Below are 10,023 nucleotides of genomic sequence, written 5' to 3'. Positions count from 1 at the left end.
TAAAAAACACAATAAAAAGGCAATGTACAATTTTTTCACCAAATATAATGTAGTACCTAACCAATGTAAATACGTAAATTAAAATTATTTGGCAAAATCAAAAATATTTAGTAAAATGGCGAAGTAGCAAAAGCAGATATTTAAATTAAATTTTTGTGAGAGGTTATACTGCACTTTTTAAGTATAAAATATTCAGAAAAAGAATACATATCTAAGATTACATGCCCAGGGTGGGGCATCGGTTACGCACAGGCGAGAATTCGCCACTTCTCATTAATTAAAATTGGCGATATTCTATATACCTAACTAATTATTATATGTACAGGGTGTCCCAGAACTCGCGGATCAAATTTACAGTGCGTTTTCCTTGGTGATCACTGAAAGCAATAGCGTTTAAAAAAAAGGACAGGGTATAATCGATTTTTTGTAATGAATAATTCAAGTTGACCAATTAGAAGGACGCTGTTAATTTGAATTTCACGTAAATTTAACCAAAGGTTTGAATTGCCTAGCAACATAATTCTAGTAAGAATGGTACGGAATTTCAAGTAAATGTTTGGGCAACTGTGAAGATTTTGACAACGTCAAGTTATAATTTGATTCGAAATTGTCAAACTTCGTATTGAAATCATATATACAGCTGCAGAGTATGCCGAAATGCTCATAATTTATGGAAAGTGCCCGCGCAATGCACGTGAGGAAGCAAGGGAATATGCAATACGTTTTCCACGACGTTTGCCATATCCAAATTATAACGTATTTCTATGGTTGGTGTACCGTGCTCGAGACACTGGGTCCTTGGTGCCTACCTGACAAGAAATTGGTGGTCCCCCGCGAGAAGTTAGAACGCCAGAGACTGAAGATGCTGTTCTTCAGTCCTTTGATGACGACGGCAGAAGAAGTATATTTGAAAAACCATATTTACCGCGAACCTATCAATATTTTAGAAGAACTAAATAACCAAATTCACGAAACACTGGCTACTGTTATTCCTAATGTGCTTAGACTGGCAAGGGAAAATTTAATAAAACGAGCTCGCCTATTCCTTCAGATGAAAGGTGGTCAATTTGAACACATGTTATAAATTATTCTTTTTATTTTGCATGTTTCTTATTTCATTTGTTGCATTCTACATCGTTTAGTTATAAAATTTGATCTTAAATTTTTACTAATAATGATGCTAAAATAAATAGGTTAGTTCAATCCAGTTTTGTCTTCTTTCTTTCAGAACTGCCACTATGCTTGATTTGTTGCTCAAAACCTACGTGTAACTCCAGCTTTTTTAGCAATGTCAAGAATGTTCCTAAAAGTCTTTCCTTTCATTTCGACGATGACTCGTCCCGCTCGTGTAGCTGCGCTAATACGTTGCAGATGCAGAGTGTATGCACAGGAGTCAGGATAAATTTCTTGTGATTCCGATTCACTTCACAGGCCCTGCACATTTCACTTTTTACTAAGATTTTTAAGGTAGTAATATGTATTACTCACTTGACGCTACGTCGCCATTTTACCTTCCATCAACAAAGGTTCAATTCATCATATCCCTCCCGTCAATTTCCCATACCCCTCAAGGTTACAATTGCTTTGGAAATTTTCGCTCATAACAAACCATATTTCATTCATTTTCGGAAGAAGAAACTTCTTGCGTTCCCTGATTTAGATTCTGTACAATTATTCACCTGCCTTTGGCGCAATTATCCCATTTTTGGTTATTTCAAAAGTAGCTGTCACTTTTGACGTCTGTTTCGACAAGTTGACCAGATAAATATTGAAAATAATTTTATTATTCATCGAATTATACGTTGCTTGGCAATTGAGGGAAGGTACTCAATTTTCTCATAAAGGGAAAATTAGATCGAGATCTATTGGTCAATTTGATTAATTCATAACTAAAAAGCTGTTGCACCCTGAATATTTTTCTAAACGTTTTTTACCTTCATTACCATCAAGGAATATACAGTTTCAATTTGATCCGCGAGTTCTGGGACACCCTGTATAATTAAAAAGGGATATTTGAGAAATTTTTGAATTTTCTTTTTTGTTAATAAATAAGGCCGTAAAAGTTTTGTTAATTTTCTGATATTACCTAACTGTTAATTTACCTATAAAGTTTTTGGACTAAATGGTATAATTTGCCAACAAAAGGATCATTCACTAGTAGCCGACTGTTTCGTAACCGATGCCCCACCCGGTCTAGATACTTTTCTTCAATTTCCTGCAATGCTGAATTTTTTTAAAGTAATTTGCTTCCATTATGTCTAATTGTAATAATTTAATTTAATACTATTTAATTGGCGATTAACCGACAATATAATGGTCTTTTGCTTAATAATTATTTTGTACCGCTTGCTTTATGATTATTCTAGTGAAGTGATAATATTTAAAAATATATTTGTTCAAGAAAATGATAACGCTTTGTGTGAGAGAAATAATTACTGAAAAATTTATTGTAAGTTGCAATTAAGAATATTTCACTTTCTGTACCAAATGGAGGGTGTATTGTTAATGAATTTTAATGCTGTTGGCACTAATCAGTCATCACTGGATTTCGATTCATCAGGACTACCGAATCTCCTATTTTCAGGTTTCCGTCGCGGATCGGAAAACTGAAAGGTCACCCGGAGTCCGGACCAGCTCAAACAGAACTCAGGACAGATGGTTCTGAGATTCGGTGAGCACCAGTTGCAAAATATGCTCAGTCAGGACAAGAACCGGGACCACTTTAGGAGCTCAGGAGCAACCCATCAAAACTTGAGAACCAAGGACAACTCAGAATTTCACTTGGTTTTAATCCAATTTTCAAAAAAATAAAATCTTTAGTATCAAGAACAAATTTAATGTTATTATTGTTATTAGACCATTCCATTCTGGTAAATCCTAACATCAAATAAATATGTAAAATACCAAATTTTTATTTATTTTAAAGAAGTCTTGAATCCGAAATAATTTCTTGAAAAAAAAATAAAAATTATTTTGTTAACTTTGGAAATATGTACAATCGCGGCCATCCAAAAGTGAACGATTGCTTGCGAAAATTTCCGTATTTTTCGTTAGATTAAATCAGGCTGTATTCATTGGCGTTCGTGCAGCAGGCGTTACTATTTTAATAATAAAAAGTTGTAATAATAAAAATGAGACTAAGAAGTAATTAATACTTTATTAAAGTGAAAGTAAACTTTAGTAAAGAAACCTTTCCAACACCTATTCGCATTGGCCTCTCAAGCCTGTTTTCTTACCAACCCCTCTTTATACGTATTGAAGATGCAAGTCTTTCTGCAATGTAATTCTCTCGCGACAGCAGCCAACGACCAATTTTCTTTTAGCTTTGCAATAGCTCCAGCTGTCTGCATCGGAGTGAGATGTGGCTGATGTAGCATTTAAAAAAAATAGTTTTCATAATTTTTTTATCGCTTGTGTCAAACTTTGACATTTTAGGACGCCTATGATTTAAAGTAAAAATCAACCTATAAAAAAAAAACGTTCACTTTTGGATGGCCGCGATAGTACCTATACGCAAAAGTTCAAAAAAATTAAACATGGCGAAACAACAAAACGTGAATCAATACAAATGGAGTAACGCTTAATGAAACATTTTTTTTAATAACTCCTAAAAAATATGCAAGAGGGGGTTTGCAGTTGAAAAACTAAATACTTACCATCTGGATCTTTACTTCTAAATTTTAAAATTTTTGTGTAATTTCAAATTTAATCTCCTATTTTAAAAGATATTTCAAAAAATCAAGGTCCCTACAATCCTCAAATCTTTTTATATATTATCCTTTTCATATTAATGATAGATATACGTATCTAACAGTAAAAGTTATTAACTTGATAATTCTTAAGATATGTCTAACTATTTTTGTAATTGTTATTTTAATACAAAGTAAATTGACCTAGAAACTCACAAATATTTATCGTTTCACGTATTTTCCAACGTGGAATTTGGATGTACTCAATTTCAGCTCCTAACAAAGCGAAATTTTCTGCAAAATAGAATAAAACTGTTATAACTTGTTATACTTCAATTGGCTTAACTTGTGAGATAGGTTTCTTTCCAACTTTTGCAGCCTTAGCACTTTTAAAAAAATATGTTATTTATCGACTACTAACTGAAATTTCTACAAAGTGCTTTTTTCAACGAACGCGAAAAATATTGATCACTACATTTTAAATTTAATAATCATTGCAGATTTTACCACTTTATATGGAAAGATCACTGTCGGAACTGGCTGCAGATTTCTACTTGGTACAGTAAAGTCTCCTGAATTACCGACTCCAGCTCTACAGTGGTTCTAAAACGGATGCGCGCCACGAACCGTGATCTAGCCCAATTCTATTTTCAATATTTTGAACTAGTTTCATCCAACAACGATCCTAATTTATTGTTTTTGTAGTAAGTGGTGGGTTCGTTCCAGTTCCAGATGATTGACACCGCAGGAGTTTAAATTATAATTAAGCAACAATGAAGCTATCTGTCAATATTATTGAACAATTTAATGGCTACAATTAGTGTCAAATTTTAAATTAGAAGGATAAATTGGACGCGCTAAATAATACGTTCTTGTATATTAACATAATGGTTACCGAATCAATTAAGAAAATAGTGAAAAATAGAACGCGTATCAAACTATAATAGCGATTTTTATTTTGTTAACCATATAATTATGATAGCTAGCAGGGCTATTTGTTGTTGGTCGAACATTTTTACTTTAATTGTTGACCAACCTGTCAACATCTCTGAAGATAGTGAAAATAGGTGAGACTAAGTGGTATTTCTGAATGGATTAATTTGGGGGTTGGAAAATAAAAGCAACTTCCTGCGCTGATGATCGATTGAAACCTAATACGTCCACATGGCTAACTGATTTGTAGATTCAATTTGGCAGCAACAATGAGGGAAAGTATAAGGAAACCGGCGAAGAATTCATGACCTGTCACCGGTCGGATTGACGTAGGTTTTGTGCAAAACTAGAAAACGTGAAATTCTATAGCCATAGAGGCCATTATCTTTGCAACGGCGGACTAGTTTCGCGAACAATGTGGCACGGCTACTGCGCCGTTTTTAATTAAATCCTAGAGTATAACTCAAAATATGGTACGAGTTTTTAAAGCGTAATAAGACCTTTACATCGTTTCTTAATAAATATAATCTCGCTATCTCTTGGAAGTTTACAAAGCGGGGATTAAAGCCCGAGAGGCTCCACCATAAATACAAATTATTTTCAAAGCAAATTCGACTCAGCAAATTTCTCAAGATGCCTTGAATACTAAATTTAAATTAATATGACGTTTTCCGTGATTAGATCGAGTTCGGTCGGGCGCACCTTAAATCCGCATCACTTTATTTACTTATTTAGAAATTTATACCGAAAACAACGTTCTCAGCGATTCCTCTTCGGATCCGGCTAAGACGTCTACTCGAATCATTGCGGGGATTACGTGTTCGATCTTTTTTTTTTTTGTTTAGAGTTTAGTCTCATTATTTCAGTTTGCGTGCAAGTAGTTGCAATTTGCTTAAGTATGTGATGGTGGACAACGAAAAAGGAAACAGTCGCGAAGGAGAGAGGTTAATGGAAAGAGCTCCAATGAAAACTCGGCATGGCCTAGTGCTCTGAGAATTTTTAATTATCCCAGCCCACAAGCCCTTGTTTTTATTTGCTGATTTGAAAAGTGCTTTATTTGAATAGAAATGAAGTACGGGAAGGGTTACCTTTTAAAGATGGTTGACATTGAGTTTTAGCATAGGTCATGGCGCGAATGACGAAGGATGAATTAAATAAGAGGTTACGATTTCTTTTATCTTTTTCTACGGGTTCTTCAAAACTAATCACTTGTAATAATTGTATAAATATCAATTTAATTAACACAAAAAGTAGTAGTAGAACAACGTATAATTACAAACAGAAAATCATTAGGTAACATCGAACGTATCTAATATTAGCTCTGTTTGTTTAAATATAATATATAAACTTTTTAAACTCACGCAGGTCTCAAGATCTGCAAAATCAGAATTTATTTTTTAATGTAGATTTTAGAAATACATACATATATACATATATACATAATGGCAAACAGAATAAAAATAGATATTGTCATTGAAAAAAAAAATACAAAAATAACATTAATTCAATTAAAAAAAAAAACGGATAATTATAATTAAAAATGTTTCTGATTAAAACAAGAGTAGTTCTGCGGTACTTCAACAAAAGAATAATTGTAAGAGAAAACATTTAAGTATGAGTATGTAAAAATAATGTAATGTAATTAATTGATGATAAAATCAAAATAATTACTGATATAATATAATAGGTATACCTACCGGATGTAGAATGGATTTTGGTACCTAGGCACTTTACGTGTAAAAGTAAAAATCCTCTGATATTGGCTCCCCTAATTATTTTAGATCAAAAGCCTTAAATACAAAAGTTGTAGAGTTTTAAAAATGGTTCCCAATTCTATTTTTTTTTTAACATCTTCCGGAAGTACACGATAATGTAAAAAAAAATGAAGAATTTGTCAAAATAGCATTTTAGCTGTGAAATGTAACCGAGGTGACAACACTGATGAGTGATGACAATGTAGGATAAAATGCAGGAAATGTTACTTGCATGTCTCCAAAAGGCAATCCGAAGTAATACCATTTTACGAAGTTAACTTTTTCTTCTTTGTTAAAAGAGCTCATTCTTTGAGGAATCAGCAAACGTTTGTCAAAAAATGAACTTTATTGTTGTCGGGAGTCGTGGCTACTACTATTTTATCGATAGATTTTTAATATTTAACTTTTCTTCTCTAACAGAACCAGAAGGTGTTAGAAAATAATTAGAAAAGAATTTAGGTACAATTTTTATTTTACTCTACAACTTTTGTTTTGTTGGAAAATAATTAGGGGAGCCAATATCCGATTTTTACTATTACACATAAAATGCCTATGTACCAAAATTCCAAATTCATTCTACACCCGGTATGTAATACTATGTATAATAAAATGACAATAATAGATAACTTTTGAATGATTTATTTAAGTGTTGTACAACAATATTTCACATTTTATAAGTTACGTTTGTGAAATAAACTGAGCCAGATGTTTGAAATTATTATGTTATTAATGAGATAATCAACACCTTTCAAACGTTTAATTATTAATTTTATAAAAATATCAAAATAGACCTACCTAAAAACCTGATATACAGTTTTTTCACAAAAATATCAAAAATTTTGAATTTGATTTTATATAAATTCACCTTTTATCTTTTTCCATGGTATAACACTACCTAAATGGTTCTTCAGCTTGTCTTGTAAGTACATAATCTTTAAGGTTTTCATTTATTTTATTTATTTCATTTTAATTTATTTATTTACTTAATACCTGATTTAACAACTCAACATCTTATCACACATTCCACGCCAGCTAGCAGCTACAATTTTTAAAAATAGAAATAATTAATATAAGTTTATAATACCCAAAATTTACCTACTGATAAGACAGTTTTTCTCATAAAAGATTCTCTTTGCTTAACATTTTAACTTAAATCATAAAAATAACAATTGTGTTTAAATTTTTTAAAATTATAATATGAAATTTTTTTGGATCAATTGACATTTGTTTGCTTTTTATGCGACAATGTTAATTAAATAATCTACAAAATTAATATGCTTGTTATTTCTCTTCATCTTTATGATGCCATCAAAACCACATAGCTTTTTCACCTTAATTAAAATTTAACCCTGCTCTTGTGTTCCAGTCTACTTGATCCGATGATGTTATAATTATTATTGCAAAACTAAGATGTTTTCTCCACGACTATGAAAGAATGAATGCATTCTTGTTGGATATTCAATGAAAGAATGTTATTAATTCTACACCCAGTGATAGAAAATACTAAAACCCGCGTATTTACATTCTATCACCGGCAAAACGCCAATCGGATGCGTTTGTAAACAATAAATTACGCATCGCGTAGCAACCGCTAAATGAGGCACAATATTAATTGTCAAATATTAAAAATCCAATTAAATTCAATTTTCAAAGCTTGTTTTTCTTGGTATGGTCATGAAAGAAGTATAGTCTTCAACTCGTGTATAATGGCTATTATTCACTCGGACGATTCCACCACTCGCCTACGGCTCGTGTTGTAATTTTCATCCTCTTGAATAGTAGCCACCATTATACAAATAGCTCGATAGGGTTCAAAGATATTAAAAATATTTGTCTGAAATTATTTAACACCCTGCCATAAATTACAGGAGTGGAGTGCTTCAAGATATGTTTCTTTGTTGCTGTGATTTATGATTTTATACAATATTTCTATTTGGGATAAATATACTATTAAGTGTTTCGTTATGTACATACATTGACAAATTTTTTAAACTTTATTTGGGACACTTTACTTTACGTTAAACAATATTAATGTTCGCAATGTTTGTTGGATAAATCCTTTATAAGCTCTTCTGTTTGCAAAATCTTTTATAAATGTACTACGTGACTAAGAAAGGTGAACACCCAGTACTTATTTTTTTATTTCAATAAATTTTTGCGGGCAAATGTGTTTTGGGTCAGATAAGAAATGATTAAATTTACAGCCCTATCTATGCAGTATTCTGCCTTTTGTGCTGCTGGTTCGGTTATTGCAAGCGTAAGGAAATTTTGTCTACATTGAAAAAAAAATATTTTTGAATTTTAGAAAACTTGTTGAAAAATGTTTACCTAAATTTGAACAGAAAAGAAGTTTAGAAACTTTTCAATTTTTAATTCTAACTGACCGGCACAAAAATCGACTCACTTTGAATTTTATAAATATAATTAAGTAATTAATTGTCTTGGAAAAATTTTTGGATATCATGTTGTAAGTGTTATTTAAGTTATTCTTCGCCAAAGAATATCCGACAAACAAAACATTAAACACAGCAAATAAAAATAATAGTATATTTCAAACCAAGGTAAGAAAGTGCTTTCTCGCAGACCGCAGGCAAAGATTATAAACCGAGCCGTAGGTGAGGTTTGTAAGTGCCTAAGATCTGCAAGGGCACTTTCTTAACAAGGTTTGAACACTATTTTTTCCCTAGCGGCACAACTTCGTTGAAAAAAGTCAAAAAAAGATGGTTATATTCCTGATTAAAACGATAAATTTTGAGAATTGAATAGTAGGCTGGGTTATTTGTTTAATTAACTTGTCATCGCATTTGAAGATTTGACGTTTGTTCGAAAATTTGATATAAACAGGGTAAAGTAATCTACCTACCTAGCTTATCTGTTTATTTTCCAGCTTATATGATTGATCTACCAACTTGCTTTATTGAATTGGCTTTCATTTATCAATAACTTATTTCACTTTTGACATTTGTATTTTGGTACAGTTTTACCATAAACATTTCATGATTAACTTTCTTACCTTAGCGAGAAAGTTGAATTTTCTCACCTCAAATGAGGTATCCACAGCCTACATTTCTAACCGGTAGGGAAAAAAGTAATTTTTCAGAAAAAAATTTAGTATCTCGTATTGTCACATTAAGTCTTTTAACACGTAAATCAACCGACAAAAACACAACGTGGAAGTAGGTAACGCAAATTTTCTAATAATTTATTTAAACAAAACAATTCGGTTGCCATGGTGACCATAGCACTCCCGATCATTGAAAATATCCCAATTTAACTATAATAAAGAAAAATAAGCACAAATATAATTTCAAGATCATTTATTAAAGAAATCATAATGAGTCGTTTTTTGTGCCGGTGAGTGTATAAATTTTTAAATATATTGATGAAGTTGAATCTATAGGTGCAATTTTTCTCAAAATACAAGAAATTCAAATAAACTTTGGGGATTCCTAGAAACCAGAGCCCGCTCCAAATGACCCACTCATATCCTTTTCTGATGGTACCCACGTTACTTATAAATATGTAAAATTAATTAGAATCTTGTTGTGCTAAGAATGCAAAACAAGATTCTTCAATTTTACACAATTTTATTTTTCCAGGATATCTACTCTGACCAAATTTTTTTTAAATGATTTCCTTTAAACAGG

General features: G+C 31.7%; 1 long non-coding RNA gene across 1 annotated transcript; it reads right to left on the bottom strand.

Moving 5' to 3' along the window:
- Positions 1 to 1,078: 1,078 nt before the first annotated feature.
- Positions 1,079 to 2,004, bottom strand: LOC138133708 (uncharacterized). The gene is made up of 2 exons (XR_011160494.1): positions 1,489 to 2,004; positions 1,079 to 1,434 (listed from the first exon to the last, which is right to left on the bottom strand). It is a non-coding gene; the product is annotated as an uncharacterized lncRNA (long non-coding RNA).
- Between the last annotated feature and the right edge of the window lie 8,019 nt (positions 2,005 to 10,023).

This window comes from Tenebrio molitor, chromosome 6, assembly GCF_963966145.1.
Source record: "Tenebrio molitor chromosome 6, icTenMoli1.1, whole genome shotgun sequence".
In the NCBI taxonomy this organism is placed as follows: Eukaryota; Metazoa; Arthropoda; class Insecta; order Coleoptera; family Tenebrionidae; genus Tenebrio; species Tenebrio molitor.
Note: the sequence above shows the minus strand (reverse complement) of the source record. Positions and strands in the feature narration are given on the sequence as shown.